This window comes from Plecotus auritus (assembly GCF_963455305.1).
Source record: "Plecotus auritus genome assembly, chromosome: 9".
In the NCBI taxonomy this organism is placed as follows: Eukaryota; Metazoa; Chordata; class Mammalia; order Chiroptera; family Vespertilionidae; genus Plecotus; species Plecotus auritus.
The window spans coordinates 44,278,363-44,296,777 of record NC_137783.1 but is presented as its reverse complement, the minus strand read 5'-3'; the positions used below and the strand labels follow the sequence as shown (position 1 = coordinate 44,296,777).

Genomic DNA, 18,415 nt, shown 5'->3' with positions numbered 1-18,415 from the left:
TCTCTGAGGGAAGGCAGGGGAGGGTGGGTGGGTGGGATGTAATCAACCAAAGACCTTGTATGCATTTATGCATGGCCCATGGACACAGACAATGGGGCGGTGAGGGCCTGGGATAGGGGCGGGCTGGAGAGGGTCAATGGGGGAAAAAGGGGACATATGTAATACTTTCAACAATAAAGAATTATTTAAAAAATTGTGGGTGGAAGATATGAACGGAAAACATGTCCCAACTGATGGCAATGTGTTACCTCGGAAAGCATTGAGCTTCTACGAAGACTTCAGCAAGGGTATTAATGTGTAGGGGAACAGAGTACAGCGGGTCCTTGAATAACGTTGTTTCATTCAAAGTCATTTCACTGTTAACGCTGATGAGAAAAAAATCAATTCCCAGCCCTGGGCCCCTGTGTGGAGTTTGCACTTTCTCCCCATTTTTACGTGGATTTCCTCAGGGAACTCTGGTTTCTTCCCACATCCCCAAGATGTGCACGTGGGGTGAACTGGCATATCTAAGTGTGAGTGAGTGGGGTGTGACACATCCTGTGATGGCAGGTGCCTGCCTTGTGCCCCTGAGCTACTGGGACAGGCTCTGCCACCTGCAATCCTGTGGAATAAGGAGGTTGGAAAATGATCTTACTTGTTTTCACTCATTTTTCTTAAATATCTATGGAGCTCACATTTTTGTTTCAATTTTTAATATTAGAAGTGTTTTGGGTTGTTGTTTACAAGTTGGTGATGTTTTTGTGACTAGAAAGATGCTGTAGGAACTTAACTCTTATTTGTATCAAGTAGCCTATGGTGAGATTGGTTTCATCACACCCTTAAAGTTGCAGTTTCCAAGAACCTATCGATGATGTTATGTGGGACCTGCTATATATATAGGGTTCAGTGCTATCTGCGGTGTCAGGCATCTGCTGTGCCTAAACATGTATCTTCTGTTGATAAGAGGGGACTGAGGTAGTTCTGTTTACACATTAGCCAGAAACCCTGGGTCAGTGAGCAGTGAATGACTGCTCCTGGGGGAAACAGGGTTAGGTTGCTATGGGCCTCTGGTCACAACTTTCTCATCAATGGATCGATACATAACCTTGTTTTACGTGTGTTTCTATACAAAGACACCTTATTTAATAAGTATTATTGATTCATTAACATTGAACTTGGGCCTGAGCAAACCTTATCTAACACGAGTTTTCTCCAGAAGGCACATCCCAGCCCTGCGGTGCTCAGGAGCCTACACAGCTCGTCAGCACTACACCAGGGGTCATTTTAAACAGGGAGATCACCAACAGGAAGCACAGAACCGTGCAAAACGTGACACCTAAGTGAGCCATGACAAGGACACTAGTTTACAGTGTGAGAGACGGAACAGGAAGGCAGAGAGCGCGGCCTTGTCCGGCCTCAGCTGGGAAGGTGCGCGATGGACGGCTCCGGTGTTGCTGCTCTGTGCACATCCCTGAGTGACAGCAAAGGCACGGGGGGCAGTGTATTAATTTGGGGGTTACAAACACATTTTATTGAGTAGGTGGGATGTGAGAATATGGAACCCGTGAATAATGAGGATCAAATGTACTTTCTTTGTTCTTGATGACAAAAGAGAAAAGTGCCTTTACCGTATCACCCAGCTTCTCAAGCACATTGTTCTTTGGGGACCACTTTCTTCCCAGGGACATTTATCCAGTCACCCTCTGCCCTCTGGCCGTGTGGAATGGTTGTTCTACCCTGTGGCCCTGGTGGAACTGTCTTCCCTGCTCAGCCCTGTCCCAGGACCGCTTCTGTCTTGGCTTTCTCCGAGGTGTCCTTGGTATCCACTTCATGAGACAGCCCAGAGAAGTCAACTTTGCTTTCTGACAAAATGGAACTGTCTTTATGGAAGGATCTTTGGATTGTAGTTTGGTGGGGTATATAATTTTTAGCATCAAAATCATATTGTTTCAACCTTGTGAAGCCACTGATCCATTACTTTTAGTAACCTGCATTGTAGAAGTTTGGTGCCTCCCCCAAGCTTCCAGATCTTTTTTTTTTTTTAATTTATCTTTATTGTTGAAAGTATTACAGATATCCTCTTTTTCCTCCCATTGGCCCCTCCCCCCCCCTGCACTACTGTCTGTGTCCATGGGTTATGCATGTAAGTTTTCTGGTTAATCTCTCCCTATCCCACCCCAACCCCACTTCCCTCTGAGATTCGTCAGTCTGTTCCATACTTTCATGTCTCTGGATCTGTTTGTTAGTCAGTTTATTTTGTTCATTATATTCCACCTATAAGTGAGATCATGTGATACTTGTCTTTTCTCTGACTGGCTTATTTCGTAATTAGCATAATACTCTCCAGGTCCCTCCATGCTGTCTTAAAGGGTAAGAGATCCTTCTGTGTCACAGCTGCATAGTATTCCATTGTGTAAATGTACCACAGCTTTTTTACCCACTCAGATTTTCTCTTTACGTTTATCATTGCACAAGGATATGTCTAGGTGTGGGTCCTCCCCACCCCATTCATCTTGCTCAGCACTTGGCCATAAATCTGTTTAATCTGAAGATTCACTTCTTTTTTTAAAAATATATTTTATTGATTTTTTACAGAGAGGAAGGGAGAGGGATAGAGAGTTAGAAACATCGATGAGAGAGAAACATCGATCAGCTGCCTTCTGCACACCCCCTACTGGGGATGTGCCCGCAACCAAGGTACATGCCCTTGACCGGAATCGAACCTGGGACCTTTCAGTCTGCAGGCCGACGCTCTATCCACTGAGCCAAACCGGTTAGGGCAGAAGATTCACTTCTTTCATAACTCCTGAAACTCTGTTTTTGTATTTATTTTCCCACATCTTAAAAAAAGTAATTTTATTGATTTCAGAGAGGAAGGTAGAGGGAGAGAGACATAGAAACATCAATGGTGAGAGAGAATCATTGATTGGCTGCCTCCTGCAAGCAAATGCTTCGAGCCCGAAACCTAGGCATGTGTCCTGACTGGGAATCAAACTGTGGTCTCCTGGTTCATAGGTCGACACTCAACCATTGAGCCAGGCTCCCTCATCTCTTGATTTCTCTCACCTCTCTACTTGTCTCTCTGGGATGCCTGTATGGCAGATGTTGGATCTTCTGGATTGTTTCTCGAAATCTCATACTTTTCCTTCTACCTTTTCAGTCCTTTGAATATCTAATTTTGGTAATCATATATTAATTCCCAAGAACTCTTTGTTGTTCTTTGTTGCACTTTCATAGCATCCTATTCTTTTATGAATGCACCATCTTCCGATCGCTCTGAAACTAGTTATGTTTATGTTATCTTCTGTTTTCAAAATCATTTCATCCAGTCAGTTGTCCTATTTATTCTCATCTTTCTCTTTCATGTTGGCTTTCCTTAAACGTCTGGTGATCTCTGGCCATGCATGCATATTTAAGAATGAAAGACAAGGTTATCACAGGCAGATAGAAAAGCTTTCCTTGGCTACTGTTTGGTAGGCAGGTTCCTGTGTGGGACCTCTGGGTGCTTTCACAGGACATGCCAACGAGCAGGCGTCACCTTAAAGTGCCCTATTAGGATGGAACCGAGAGCCCCTGAATGCCAGAATGGGGAGCTTTCCTTTGTGGGGCCATATCCATCCTAGAAATTCTAGACCTGCTCTATAGTTGTCCAATTTCTTTAGAGAGGAAACCTCAGATTGTTAGTTTGGGGGATAAATGTCAGACATGCCAGACTGTCAGAAACTCAACTAGGAGTAGGGGAGGGAGAGAGGCCAATTCACCTGGCTGCTCTGGAGACAGATCTTCAATGACTCCCCATTTTCCACCCTGCCCAACTTCTGTGCAGCGCCCTCCTGCTTTCATTCTTAGTTATGGCTTCCCTGTGATAGTGTCTGCATGGTCCTTTGCACTTTCAGACTTCCACAAATATGTTATAATCTCCCATCTGCTGATGATGAACACCAGTTCCTGCTCCCTTTTAAAGTATTTATTTTCTTTGTGCTTCTTTACCATTTTTTTTGAGGGTGGGCTCTAGAGATGGAAAGCACGTGTGTTCAGTCCATCATTTTTGAACTGGAAACGGAAAGTGTCATTTTAATTTAACATCTTAACAAACATCACTTGGGAATTAGCCTAGAAATGAGTATGTTGGCAAAGAGAAAACGCTCAACTGTTTTATAATTGAGTAATAATGTCATATTAAGAAATTTAGATCACTTTCATTACCAGGTGAGTCACTGGAAACTAATTGGTCTTGAGATAATTGAGGAATATAAAATTTTGTATCAAGAGATTAGGTAAGACTCATTAATATAATAGAATCAAATTCAGTGTCTCTGTATTTGTCTGATTATAGTGTATGGTATTACTGTAAACAATATTTAAAATTATACTGTAATGCCAGAAGGGAGGAGAGAAAAGAAAGCAAAACTCTTAAGCATTTGCCATGACTGAATGAATTGCTGTTGGTGGGAGACAGCATGAAAAGACAAAACAGTCTGGTTTCTTTAGACCCATATTTTCTTTTAATTTCAATAAATTCTTTCTCAAGCATAAAGAGCTGATAAAGAGTAAACTATTTTTTTAAACCTCTTAAACAACTTCTTGAAATTTTTATTCTATCTTAACTGATGAGAAATGTGACAAACCCTAGCCAATCAGCAAGATGGTTCGTTAGAAGTTGCCAGCAATCTTGATTTAAATGACCATTTTTCTGCCGTCAAGCTTCTGCTTTTATTTATTTACTAGAGGCCTGGTGCCCAAAATTCGTGCATGGGTAGGGTCCCTAGGCCTGGCTGGCAATCAGGGCCAATCTGTAGGGTGACTGGCGGGGCCCCCGCTGGCACCCATCTTGGCTGGCCTGAGGCCTGCGGACTGGGGCAGCTCCTGTGTTGAGCGTCTGGCCCCTAGTGGTCAGTGCGTGTCATAGCCACCGGTCGTTCTGCTGTTTGGTCGATTTGCATATTAGGCTTTTATTATATAGGATTACGCTTTGATTGGTGAATGGCCTACCAGATGACTGGACACTTAGCATATTAGGCTTTTATTATATAGGATTTATTTATTTATTTATTATTGTTATTTTAAAATGTTTTTATCGATTTCAGAAAGAGAGAGGGAGAGAGATAGAAACATCGATGAGAGAGAAACATCGATTGGTTGTCTTCTGCATGTGCCCTGACCCGGAATCCAACCAGCAACCTTCCAGTGCACAGGATGATGCTCAACCAGCTGAGCCACAATGGTCTGGCTGCAAATGGCTTTTAAAAAAGGAGAGAGCAGACAGTCACTTGAGACTGGGAGCCATGATTACAGGCCAGCGAGTCACAGGTGCGGTTTAGTTGGGCTGGTGGCCCACCTTGACAAAAGACCTGGAACTATAAGACTGCTATTTTAAAGCTCTCTTTGAGATCATTCTCTTCAGAAGTAAACGAATCAAAAGGCTTTCATATATACATTATCCTAAATCCAGAAATAACAGGTCTTATAGCTTTTTAATGATGTAATTTAAAAAGAACTTTACTGCTTTCTGAAATGTATACGAACATGAAATTCATAGTGTCATCCCCTAATGGATTCATGTACTGTTTTAAAATTGTTGAAATTTATTCATTTTTAGTCCCCATGACATTTCCCTAATCTGTATAATATTGTGCTTCAGAATATTTTATATTGTAAATATTTATGAGAAAATGAAGTAGACACTGCAATGAAGCATCTTTACTCTTGTCAGTTGAAAGATATCCTTGGGGAGAATAAAATGAGATGAAATAAAACTAGGTAAGACATAAGGGAATTCAATATAAACATATTCACTATATGTAGAAATATATTTTTAAAGGGTATGAAAAAAATCTCTTAGCCTTGCAACTAATATAATTCTAACATATTTTGGTGTGTTGTATTAAAATGATAGTTTGTTAGTATTATTTTGTAGCTGTAAAAACCATTTTCAGTAATACTAGCTAAATCACTTGCTCTATTACATTTCCATTTATGAACTCCAAGGGCAAATCATTATTGCGCAAGTAATCCTTTTCAAACCATTTTCTTCCAAGGCCACCTTTAAGTGAATGAGAACAGTCAATAATTTTATCGTCATATCTGTTAAAGCACATTAACAATTTATAATGTAAAGAGCTCTATCAAATGCAATTTCATCAAAATGACATGAGGATCAAATTAACCAAATTAACCATCCATGAACGTTAGAACCAAGCATTAACCCAATTTATTTAAATTATACCATTGGATTACAAATCATTCCCTTTTTAAAAAGTATTTCAAGTCATGTCCTGGAATAATCTAGCAGAAAGCTCAACTCCTGACACATTCTTTCTAATACAGAGGCAGAGAATGTGTGGCTATCTTGGGCCTTTAGAGGGGAGGGGCATTCTAGAGGCAGCAGAGCGTAGGATGGGAGCCTATGATATGGGGTGGATTTAGGCTATCTGTGGCTACTGCAGTATGCAATGACTTTATTTTTAATTTTTATTTTGTTTTGTTTTTTTTTGGCTTTGTGTGTGTGTGTGTGTGTGTGTGTGTCTTTTTTTGTTTCTGTTTTTTTGCAGTGACTTTAACACGTGTTGTCTTCGTTGGTGTGTTGTTGTTTCTTAAGAGAAAAGTACAAGTTGTTGATATATATTGTTTCCTTTTTATTAGCCTTATAGTATTTTCTAATCTATATATATATATAAGCCTAATATGCTAAGTGTCTGACCCAGCGGTTGACCTCTCGACCAGTTGCTATGATGCGCACTGACCACCAGGGGGCAGATGCTCCAACTGGTAAGTTAGCTTGCTGCTGGGGTCTGGCTGATCGGGACTGGGTGAGACAAGCCAGACATGCCCTGGAGCCAACCTCCTGCGGTCCCTCCTCAGCCTCTAAAATATCTCTTCTAATTAATTTCCTTTCAATGTGCACAAATTCATGCACCGGGCCTCTAGTATTTGTAGAAATATATTTGGCTACTTATGGTACTAGCTGGATGAGAAATGACTGTATAAAAATAACTTTAGTGCTCCCTGAATCTGAGTTATAGTAATGCATCCCAGAAGAAAATGAACTGGTTTGCCTTCCTGAATCTATTTATTCATGGAAAACAAAATAAAAACAAAACCCTTCACTAGGTCCAGCCTGGTCTTTTGTCCTTTTGCTTTTTGGGAATTAGCAAATAGGAACTGTGAGCAACCTATTTTCTTAAAATCAAAGTTTCATATTAACAGTGAGGTTTATTGTTCTAAACAGCAGCCTGTCTCGCTTCTCTGAGCCAAGAGGAGCTTCTCAGGTGGGATGAGGGGATCTGGGAGCTCCCTTTGGGGGTGAGAGTGGGAGTACAAGTACCAGGCAGCAGTCCAGAGACAAGCATGATTGCTGGGCAACTGAGTATATGAGAGGGTGGGGGAGGGGGCGTGGGACCAGTTTGGGTTCTCAAAGCTACAACATACTGTGCTCTAAGCAGAGGCAGCTGCCCTTTCTTCATCCCTCCACCTGCCTGCTCCTCCCTACCCTGCTTTCCTTACTGTCAGTCCTCAGGCAGTAGTTGCACTGTGGAGACAAGTGGCTGGGGGACTGTGGCTTCAGTTGCACGGTTTTATGCTAGTGACAGGCAGTGCAGCTCCTGGTCATGGCCATGTGAATCCTCGAGAGCCTCTGGGCCCTGGCTCATTGAATCAGCTGCACCAAGCAACCACTAGCCATACCACGCCATTTCACCTGTGGGTGAAACTGGTTAGATGTCTAGGGGGCATCATGGTGGGGGAATGGAAGGTGCCATGGACCAGGGTGGAGATGTGTGGGAGGGGGAAGGGGTCCAGTTCTGTATTGACCAGCAAATCAGGTGATTTTTCAGAACTTCCTTTTGCTCAAACAAAACCTTCCAGGAGCTCTAATTAATCAAGCAGATGGAAGGAAGGGGACTGTGCTGGTTGGAGCTGGGAGGTGCCTGGGAACCTCAGTGGCTTGGTCCCCACATTTCCTGCCTTGGGTCTCTGAGGAGCTCTGAGCTCTGCACCTGAGAACTGCTGCACCAGCTGACCTCAGAGGGCCTTTCCAACCTGAAAAATGCTTTTCTATGAAGATGCTCAAAATGTCACTCCTACTGACCTCCCATCTGTTACCTACATTCATAGAGATGGAACAACCGGGTAGAATTCAGTCCCATCCAGGTGAGCTTTCCTTTGAAGTCACTATTTCATCACCCACGATAACCAGGGAAAAGGAAAACTGGGCCTGAAAACTGCTTTATTTTGTTACGGGACTGCTTCTTCTCCACCCGGAGACAATGGTCTCTATTGTTTACCACACAGCCGCTGGGGGGAAAATCCATGTTAATAGCAAGGGGGCAACACTTGCGTTCAAAGAATTTCTGAAAGACCCATCAATTTGGAAGTTTAGCACTCTGGTGGCGAACCCAGTGAATTATCATCTGATCTGAAAGTTTATGTTCTTATTTTATAAGCTGCTGGACTTAACCTTTTTGTAGTCCACCACCACTATTTAATTTTATTGAGCAATGAAGGCAGCACAAAACCCCAGTTGCATAATTCTGTGTATATATTATTTGTAGGTCAGTAAACACAGGGCCTGGGTTTTCCAGGGTAAGTTTGGTTTTATTTTTGTTATATTTTTGTCCTGTAGTCATGGAAACGCCCCAAATTTAGGCACCTAAACTATGCCATCAGGACTGCCTCTCATCCAGAAACAACCCCCGAATATTTGCTCAGACCGTGTGTTGTAATATTGGGCTAAACAATAATGGTGGCTGTAGCTAATTCTCCTGACATCCTCAGCTGAAGTAAACGTCCCTGTACTGAGCCTGGTGGCCCTGCCCATATTTGCACACACACTTCTGTCAAAGCAAGAGAATTCTGACTTGAATTACTTACTCTATTCCAAGTCCAAATTGGCAATGTCAGTCAAATAAATCGGGCAAAGTATGATGGATGGTGAGATGGATAAATGAACATTAAAGCCTTCAGAGAAACCACCAAATTTATCTTACTTAATACTTTGTGACAAGACGGTTTAAAGTACAGCGCTATGTGGCTCAATCTGATGCTCTTTATCTTTCTTTTGGCATAGTCAGATAAAACAGATGCAAATAAGAAATTTAAAAATCTTAAAAAGTTTGCATAATATTAAGCAGAATTTGAGAGTCACTGGAATGCTGACAGCTTCTTGTTCTCACCACATGGATGGAAGGACACAGGGCTGGGAAGTAAGGGTGCCTGGGCTGGAGTCCTAACTCCACTACCTACCAGTTGTGTGGCGGGTGACCCTGGGCACATTCGTAGCCTCTTTTCTGTAAAATGGCTATAACAGGATATACCTATAGGACTAGGTATTATTTAGTAAGTATCTTATTTAATACACTTAATAAGAATTAAATAGGTTAATACATGTAAAGTGGTTGGAACAGTACCTGGCAGGTAGCAGGCATTTAATAAACATTGGCTATTATGACTTATTTCCACAAAATAAAGGTTTAGAGAATTATTTTTAGGGAATGCTAACATTGTCCCTCCATTTCAAAAGCCACTACAGTAGACCCTTGAATGTCAGGGTTAGGGGTGCTGACCTCCCGGCACAGTAGAAAATCACATATAATTTTTACTCCCCCTAAACTTAACTACTAATAGCCTACTGTTGACTGGAAGCCTTACTGATAACATAAGTAGTCGATTAACACGTTTTGTATGTTATATGTAGTATCTATATTAATAAAAGGGTAATATGCTAATTAGACCTTGAGACCTTCCAGACATCCTTCCAGACAAAGCCATGGGTGCGGGGCCGAGGCAGAGGCGGTTAGGGGTGATCAGGCCAGGAGGGGAGGGCAGTTGGGGGTGATCAGGCTGGCTGGGGGGGGGGGCAGTTGGGGGTGAGCAGGCCAGCAGGCAGAGTGGTTAGGGATGATCAAACAGGCAGGCAGGTGAGCAGTTAGGAGCCAGCAGTCCCAGATTGTGAGGGGGTTGTCTGACTGCCGGTTTAGGCCTAAACTGGCAGTTGGACATCCCTCGAGGGGTCCCAGATTGGAGAGGATGCAGGCCGGGCTGAGGGACACCCCCCACCCCCCGTACACGAATTTTGTGCACCGGGCCACTAGTATACTATATTCTTACAATAAAGTAAGCAAGAGAAAAGAAAATGTTATTGAGAAAATCGTAAGGAAATGAGACCAGAGCATTTTCTCACTGTTGAGATCTTGCTTCCAGGCATGCCCTCTATGTGGCTCAAATAAACTCTTATAAAAATTCTCTACAGCTGTGGACATTCTTATGTCAACAGAGAAAATACGTTTACAGTATTTATTGAAAAAAATTCTCATACAAGAGGATTCAAATCAGTGTTGTTCAAGGGTCAACTGTACTATAATATTATAGTGCTTGACATTGTGTGTATGAACACGAGACTTAAAACTCAGCAACATCTTTCTACACCACTGATCTTAGGAGTGGCGTAAGGGGGTGATGATGCAGTTTTAACCCTGGAAAAACTCTGGGAGACACATAATCTACTAAAAACTTCCATGACAGCGAATATTTTTGTTTTTTCCCAAGGGTGGGCACTATTGGGCCCTTCCTCATCTAATCCTATATTCCCCCAATTCCATCTGCCTGAGAATTCACAAGCATTGCAATATCAGAATCCTAGGATTTCACAAGATCATAATCTAATATTGAAAGGGACTTGAGTGGTCAGTGGGTTCCCTTCCTAATTTTAGCCACAATAAAAGGTGTGGCATGGGAGGGGAGTGGTCATTAAAGGACTCACACAGTCTGTGTGAGATCAGATGGAGAACCAGTACCCTAGGCCTGGGCTGTTTTTCCTGTACTCTGCTGTGGTTTCACTCCCCCATGGCACCTAGAATAGTGTTATGTACATAATCAACATTCAACAAATATTCCTTAAGTGAGTGAATGAATAAATGAAACCAGCCTTAAATATTTGTTTTAAAAGCAGTTTTGAGGCTTTTTTTTTTTTTAGGAAAATGAATTATCTTCTTAACCCGTATCTTTCTCTCCAGCCTAATTTCCAATATGTATCCCAGTGTGCATTCAGGAGGAAAAAAAACATCCCATTCTCAAGTTTTCACTACATTTCTTTAAAAAAAAATTTTTTTTTTATTGATTTCAGAGAGGAAGGGAAAGGGAGAGAGAAACATTAATGATGCGAGAGAAACATTGACTGGCTGCCTCACCCGGGCTTGTGCCCTAACCAGGAATCAAACCATGACCTCCTGGTTCATAGGTCCATGCTCAACCACTGAGCCACACCGTCCATTCCTTTTAAAAATCACCACCTTCCAATACCATTGTTAGAATTCTACTGGCTCATTCTTTTCTTCTAAATCTAATTTAAGACATCCACAGAATCATCGCAGTGCAAGAAATTGTGACCTGTTTACTTAGGTCACTCCTCCATCTGGACCTTAGAGGGGCAGAAATCAGCCTTGCAAGGGAATTTATATAAACCTGATGAAGAAAGAGGAGGAACAAGCTGGAGCTCTGAGTCTGCATCAGGCTTTCTTTCACCTGCCTTGTCCCTTGTCCCCTATCTCACTGCATTCTCTATGAAGCCTAGTGCAAGCCCTCACTTGCAGCCTAGAATTCTCTTCTCCCTTTCAAAATTGTTGGAGCATTTTACTTGTGACTTTTATTGCACATTATTAGTCACTCTTAAGTTGTTAATTGTATTTTGTTATCCAACCAACTTATAAATTAAAGCAAATTTCAATATTTTAATCATGGTTATGGGTGGATAGCTACACTAATAAAAGAGAAAGATGCAAATAGACTGTACCTTCGTGTCGCCCACCAGCCAATCAGGAGTGAGTATGCAAATTAACCCAACAAAGATGGCGGGTTAATTTGCATATACAGGCACCCGACGGCCAGGGGTGAGGCGGGACCCTTGGTGTTCCGCACCGCTCCAACTGCTCAGGGCCTCTGGGCAGCATGGGAAGGCAGGGCCGGAGCGGAAAGAGGTGGCTCCTGGGCCAGAGGGAAGGCGGTGCCGGCAGCCAGGGAAAGGAAGGCCCATTCTTTTTTTTTTTTAAAATATATTTTATTGATATTTTACAGAGAGGAAGGGAGAGGGATAGAGAGTCAGAAACATCGATGAGAGAGAAACATCGATCAGCTGCCTCCTGCACACCTCCTACTGGGGATGTGCCCGCAACCAAGGTACATGCCCTTGACCGGAATCGAACCTGGGACCTTTTAGTCCGCAGGCTGACGCTCTATCCACTGAGCCAAACCGGTTTCGGCAAGGAAGGCCCATTCTTGCACGAATCTTTGTGCATCGGACTTCTAGTGAATAATAATATGACTAAATGCCTCATTGACAAGTCCTCCAATTCTTTTTTTTTAAAATATATATTTTATTGATTTTTTACAGAGAGGAAGGGAGAGGGATAGAGAGTTAGAAACATTGATGAGAGAGAAACATCGATCAGCTGCCTCCTGCACACCCCCTACTGGGGATGTGCCCGCAGCCAAGGTACATGCCCTTGACCGGAATCGAACCTGGGACCCTTCAGTCCGCAGGCCGATGCTCCATCCACTGAGCCAGACCAGTTAGGGCAAGTCCTCCAATTCTTGTCTCTGAGTGGGTATCTCAGTCTACACATTCCCTATCTATTTACGTATGCGTTTGTACTTATAGAAATGCACAGTTTTATTTTGTTTCTAAAATGGTACTATACAGTATGTATGGTTCTGCAATGTGTTTTTTTCATTAATACTATATATCTTGGTGATCTTTCTGTCTCCGTATAGACAGACTTACTTCATTCTTTTTAACTGCTGCCTAATTTTCTGGAAGATAGATGTACCAAGTTACTTAGCCATTCCCTATTGTTGGCCATTAGATATTTTCAATTTCAGAATTAGCAAAACTCTGCAATGAAAGGGAATTACAAAATCTGTGCTGGTGTGTGCCTGCTTCTCTAGGATACATACCAAGAAGTGGAAATGCTGGGTCATAGAATGTGCACGTTATAAATTTTCATGGTGCCAAACTGCCCTTCAACGTAACTACACCAATTTACATACCTGTCAGCAGTATATGAAGGACCAGTTTTCCAACCAGCTTGCCAATATTAATAACTTTTTACCTTGTTTTCCCTGCCTATATATTTTATCTCCTGGGCTTGGGGTTGAAAACCCTGAAAGCAGACCCACGATGACTTCATATTTGCATATCTTCCCGTATTCAGAGGTGTTTAGTAATTGGTGTTCAATAAATGCTTGTTGAAGGATCTCTAACCATAAGTTCTTTGCTCATCTCTGTGCAATACACACTTTTCAAAAAGCATTTACCAAGAAAGTTGGTCGAATTTTTGCACACACCTCCCTCTGAACAAGTTACAGACATCTTCATTTAAAGTTGCCTAAGACAGGGTTCCCTCCTGCTTTGCTGGCAGGAGGCAGTGAAAACAGACCTGGTTTTCTCAGACAATAGATGGCAGGGTGTCCCACCCACTGGGAAAGAGCAGACTAAAGGCGCCTTAGAATGCCTGGGAACTAGACAGAAGACAGAGGATGAGGGAGTAAGGTCAGAATCTTGAAACATTCTGCATCCAAGGAAATAAATTATTTTATAGAGTTTCAAAAGAGAGGAAACTATTAATAATGTCTAAAGCATGGCAATAAATGGATCCAGGTGAGGAGGAACTGTGACAGGGTAGGAAAAACTGGAGTGGAGAATTGGGCATATTTTTAAACTAAGTTTAGAGAGAGGAAAGAGAGGTTTTTAAAGGTGTGAATGACAGTGCATTTGTTTGTTTATATGATAATCTTGGGTTAAAACATTTCTAAAACTCCATGAGCGTGATTCCAAATGATGGCACTCCGAACATTACTTGGAAATAAGAGTTTTCCAGAACGGTAGGAGGTATCTTTCAATTAAATATGAACAAATCGAGAATTATGAGTAGCTTAGTTTGTGTTTCACAAAGGAACTGGTTCTAGATGAGAAAACATAAGCGAAGACATATTTCCGCTCTTAAGAATGTTTCTTTTTCTCTCACCAGCTGCGCAGCCCAGCGAGGGTACAACTGCATTTCAGCACAAACACAAATGCGGAAAGTGAGGAAAGTGTTTGTGATGGTGGACTGACTACCCCTCGGGCTCCTGCGGTCTGGGGGCCCCTGCTTTGAATTCCCTGGGCTGGACGGAGGCGGAGGCGAGGCGGGAGACCTCAGATCCCCAGGGCTGCTGGAACACCAGGGCTGCCTTTGCCTTCGGGCCTGCGAGGCGTCATGCCGCTGCACCCCTCACACACACGCTGCACCCCTCACACACACGCTGCACCCCTCACACACACGTGGACCCGCGCTTTGGTTTCTCAGCCCATTTCCCCTTCCCCTTTCGATTAGCTGTTACCAATAAACCCCAGCAGCGAGCGGGGGGAGCGGGCCTAAGTCAAGCCCGTGGTGGCCCGTATCAGTGACTGGAAACTCCTGGAGGAGGGGCACGTGGCTCTCTGGGGGCTCAATGCCCTTTTGGCCATTGTTGTGTGGAACAAAGCGGGCAGGAGCGGAGGGCGCCCCCACGAGGAAAGGCGGGAAAAGACACCACGGGCACGATGTAGCAGGCGGGCGAGGCTGGAAGTGGGGTGCTCCTGGAGAGCGGGCTGGGAGCCCGGGAGGCAGGCCGGTCCGCCCGCCGCGGGCCGCCCCCCCCCACGCCCCCCGCACGCGATCGCACCGCAGCCACTTTACTTTTAACCCCCCTTTCCTTATTATTATCATTTTTTCCCGCGCAAAGCCGGAATCCGGGGCTGCCCCAGCGAGCCGCGCAGGGGCCGCCATTTCCCGGGGAAAGCGCGTCGCGCGTCGGCACCGGGCGCCCCGGAAAGGGAACCGGAGGGGAGTGCCCGGCCCCGAGCCCTCCTCCGCGCCAGCCGGGCCCCCGGCTCCGGCGTCCTGGCCCCCCGGGCTCCGGTCCCTTCCCTCTGCCCGGCGCTACCGCGCTCTTTCCATTGTCAGCCCGGAAAGCCGGCGCCCGGCCCGGCACCCTCCGAGGCCCCTGAGCGGCCCTGCGGGCTCCCTCGGCCCCTGCGCAGCCCCCTGCCCCCGCGCCGGTCCCCTCGGTGGCTGGGCGCCTCCCTCCTCCTCCTGCGCCCCAAACTCTGCATCCCCAGGAGCCGCCCGCTCCCTCCGCGTCCAGCCTCGCCCGGGGCCCACGGCTGGACCCGCATCCCGCCTCCGCCCTCCCTCTTCGCCCGCGATGCCTCGGCTCCTCACCGGCCGCAGGAATTTTACCGCTTCTTTACCGCCCCCCCCCCCCTTATTTCCTAAGGAAGCAAGTTGGGCAGCTTGATTTATAAATTTTTCTTTTTGCAGGGAGAGTCGACTATCCCGGGTGCACCCGCAGGGGCTGGGCAACGGGGAGAGGCGGGGGGTTCTCCCCGGCCCCTGCACTGTTCCCGCGGCCGGTTTTGTTTCCAGACCCCGAAGACCCCCGAACAATAATGCCATCGCCATGGCGGGCTCACCTGGTGCTGCGCCGCCTGCTCCGGGCGCCGGTGCCCTCCGCGCGCCGCTCCCCGCGCGCAGGTTCGGCCCGCACGGCGCCGGTGCGGGGCAGGACTCTTTGCCTTTCTTTAGGTTCTATCTGTGCGTGTCAATGGCGGCAAGCAGCAGTTCTCCGGGCCGCGGATAGTAGCGGGGGGGAGGAGGAGGAGGGAGAAGGGATTGCTCCTTCTCCACATAACCACCTCTAGGAGGAGTTGCTCTGCCTCATCCCCCGCCAGCCCAAGCTCCGCGACGGGTCCAGGGCTTTCCGTGGGGCTTGATGAGCTATTGTCCTTCTGGAGCATTAATGATGAAAGCGCGCGGCCTCCGCGTCGCTGGCGGATCTGCTGGATGCTCCGAGGGCCACGGGCTAGGACCAGGCTTTTCCCAGAACTGGGAACCGGCGCTATGGTCGCGATCCAGAGTCTGCAGGATCCACCTTTGGTGGAAGAAGGTGTGGGCGATCATGGGCAGCTCTGGGGAAAGCCTGAGAAGATGAAAGCAAAAATTGCCACCTGCGATGGTCTCGTGTCCTTTAATCATAATAAATACATTAACGTTTGTGTCCACCACTGGGACGATAGCACAGGGTGGCCACAGCCACAAGAACTGAGAATTTATGTCCATGCCTGTGGGCTTTTTATAAAGTAAGACTGATTTAGAATCCAGCGTTGCGTAATATTTGGAGTAGCAGATGTATGTTTTGGTGATTATAACTGCATGGACATAATTTTTAATTCAGTTGCTTTACAGTCTGTTAATTTGTAATATTTTAACTCTTACTAAGATTAATACAAGGCTATTGTCCTAAGGACCAATTTTTATTAGTTTCTAGAAAATATATTTTTGATGGCTGTTTGGTGGACAGTATCAGGTGTGATAATGGGATTAGTAGTTGGTCTGTTTCTTCTGGAAGCCAGTCTCTTCTTTGTAACCCGAGATGTTGGCCAGGGCTCTATGGCTAGAGGGGCGAGTCAAAGGAATTTGTTTAATTTCAGTGGGAAATGCTAACTTGCTATGGGCTATCCACACTTCCTCTGATTTTTCCCTGATGAAGGACTGTGAGAGGCAAACTTTTTATTTTTCCACAAAGGAGAAACCCACAATTCTCTAAGCATTGAGCAAATGTGTTTTAAAGCTTCTCCCATTTAGTAGTATTGTGTATATTTGCCCCTATAAATTTATAAATGTTTAGGCAATGGGGAATCTTGGGGTGACTGAGAGCCTCCAATTGCTTGAGTGGGAAGAACCCAAATGCCCACTGCCTTCTGGATTTATACCAGTTAATCAGGGCTGTTGACATATTTAGTAGATAGTGCTTTAGACCACGTGCATTTTAAACAAGTGTTTGGGAAGTCAGCTGAGTTACCCAAAGATCCTGGATGTACCATGAAGGTGTAAGGAAACCTCTCACTGTTTAAATCTCATATGGTTTCTCAAACTCAGCTGGACTCAGTGGTCTCAGTTTAGTGAGGTTCCCTGCACTCTTCTTCCTACTCTTTTTACCCTCTCTCTAGATGACTTCACTGTCTTTGTCTTTGACCTGGTACTCTCTAGGTCAGAACTCTAGTTGGGATAAAGCCCTCTTTGCCTAAGACTTATATTTAAAGGGTTTCAAATGATCCCCTGGGCATCTCATAATGGTTTCAATGTCTTCTTCCTATAAGGAAGCGCCTGCTTCCCTTCTTATAGAGTTTTCTGGTGTCCATTCTTGATCAGCATTAGCCTCCAGGCCAACATTCAGGAGGGTTCAGGAGCCTTCTGGGACTGCTGGAAAAATGATCCAATCAGCTAGGCTGACTGAGATATGGTTTAATAATTTATCAATATATATTAGATTCACATTCTCCCTGTAACTTCCCAATAAAAATGACAGGGGTGGTTATTTTTATGTGCATATTATGTATCTCATTTCATCCTAGCATTTTGTTTAGTGCTATTCTGAGAAAAGCTGGGTCTAAGAAACTTGTCAGGATTCTCCCATGTCCTACAGGTTAGTTTCTTCAAATAGATGATATAGTTGTAACTCAGAGAATCAAGGAGAATGTCAGCTTCATGATCCTCTTGTTCTTAGAAGGGGTCACAGAGTTCAAGCGCTTTATGTTATAGGGAGAGGCCTGGTATTCAGGTGGGTGAAGTGACTTCACTCAAGGCCACGTGAGTAATTAGTGGCAGAGACTCTGGTGCATTTCCATATACCCAGCTAATGTCGTTTCCACTAACTCCAAACTTCTCAGGATGTATATGGGACAAATAGGCAACCTAATATGCAGATGTAGTTAAATTATAGCTCTTTAATATTGAACATTTAACACATGAGCCAAATTTAACACAAATAATAATGTGTAGTTAAAATACATTAAAAATAGTCAATGTAACTATCAACTCATCAGTAATCTTGAGTTTTGCAGTGGCTTTCAGCTCAGGGAACCTCTGACAAGGTGAATAATTGTGATAATAAGAATTTACACGTATTGAATACTTACCATGTGCACTGAGCTTTCCCCTTACCAACTCATTTGATTCTTCCAATGACTCTATGGGGTGGGCACTGTTTTCTTCCTTTTGCAGATGGAGAAACAGGCAGAGAACGGATGAGAAACGTGCTCACAGTTACAAAGTTAGGAAGTGGCAGGTTCGTGCTCTTAATCCCTGCCTTAGTCTGGTGGTATGGATGTGTTTATTCTGTTTAAACAAAGGAATTTTGTGATTAGTCACATTATTGAACCATTACATATACATATCCTTGGACCTTTCCCAATACATCTCCTCAAGCAGGCAGCAGAAAGCCTAATTATAGGATGTTTGCTTGATTACTGTTGCACTGAAAATACTTCCTTAACCTTTGACCTGTATGTGTGCATAATATTATGAATAAATGTATTGATTGTGTGTTGACTCCATTAGCGACAAGGGTGTCTAGTGAACATTTT

The 18,415-nt window shown here is 44.4% G+C and overlaps 1 protein-coding gene across 1 annotated transcript in view; it reads right to left on the bottom strand.

The window, feature by feature from the left end:
• Positions 1-16,025, bottom strand: part of MACROH2A2 (macroH2A.2 histone) — a 42,696-nt gene extending 26,671 nt beyond the window's left edge. Inside the window, exon 1 of the mRNA XM_080688658.1 lies at positions 15,464-16,025. The gene's annotated coding sequence lies outside the window, so the exon portion shown is untranslated. The remainder of the gene's footprint in view (positions 1-15,463) is intronic.
• Positions 16,026-18,415: the final 2,390 nt, after the last annotated feature.